Genomic DNA, 1,104 nt, shown 5'->3' on the forward strand with positions numbered 1-1,104 from the left:
ATAGGTCTAAGGCTGATGACATGATCAGGACTGGCTCAGACTGATTGGAAGAGACTAAGAGCTTCTGGAACTTTAATGTGCATAAGAATTACCAAGGGATCTAGTTAAAATGCAGATTCTGCTTGGGTAGGTCTAAGTTGGGGCCAATATTCTGAATTTCTAACACCATTCTAAGCTATGCTGCTGGTCTTCAAGAGTTAACAAACTCAGAGAATCCAAATTTTCTGTCATCCCCTTTGCTTCACCCCAGGGCTCTCCACTCATTTCACTTGCCTAGTCAATATGTCCAACTCCCCAGCCCTCTGCATCATCAGGTCTGACCACTTTCTTCACTTTTCCTTTTCCTTTTCCTGTCCTCCCAACACCTTTGTCCTACTGTATTTCTCCTGTCAAGACCACCAACAGAAAAACAACTTCTATTCAGATAATAGAAGAGGCAAGATAGCAAAAGCCAGAACAATTTCCCCCCTTGTCAGTACACAACTAAATGCTTTTATGATTAATAGATACAATTAGTCCACATTAATGTATTTTTCAGTTATTGTCTCATAAAGAACATAAAGAACATGTGACCTCTTACCTTTCTTTCCTGATATATTCCAACAGTTAAATATCTTCTGAGTGCTTGCTTCGGCAACACATATACTAAAATTAGAACAATACAGAGAAGATTATCACAGCCCCTGCAGAAAGATGACATGCAAATTCCTGAAGCATTCCATATTTTTAAAAAGACATTAAAATAGACATAAATTAATGGAAAAATAGTGTGTGTATGAAAGGAACCAATATAGGAAAATTTTTAATTTTATGCACATTAATCTGTAAAAATAATGCAAATCCAATACAAATCCCAACAAAGTTTTAGTGAAAGCTAATTCTAAAATTTGAATAAAAGAGCAAGTGGCAAATTGGAGGATCCAAGATGGTGTAGTGGATAAATGCTGTGCTTGCCTCCTCCTACAACCACATTAAACTTACAACTAAATTATAGAACAATCAACCTGGAGAACCACTGAAGTCTAGCTGAACAGAAGTCCTATAACTGGGGATATAAAGAAGCCACATAGAGATTGGTATGAGGGATGGAGATGTGAAACAGGC

General features: G+C 37.2%; 1 non-coding gene across 1 annotated transcript; it reads left to right on the top strand.

Annotated features, from left to right (window-relative positions):
* Window positions 1-621: 621 nt before the first annotated feature.
* On the top strand, window positions 622-728 carry LOC141572637 (U6 spliceosomal RNA). Its single transcript, XR_012497945.1, has one exon. It is a non-coding gene; the product is annotated as a U6 spliceosomal RNA (small nuclear RNA).
* The last annotated feature ends 376 nt before the right edge of the window (window positions 729-1,104 follow it).

The sequence above is a fragment of the Rhinolophus sinicus genome, chromosome 14 (genome assembly GCF_057876585.1).
Source record: "Rhinolophus sinicus isolate RSI-liver-muscle chromosome 14, RSI-T2T, whole genome shotgun sequence".
NCBI lineage: Eukaryota > Metazoa > Chordata > Mammalia > Chiroptera > Rhinolophidae > Rhinolophus > Rhinolophus sinicus.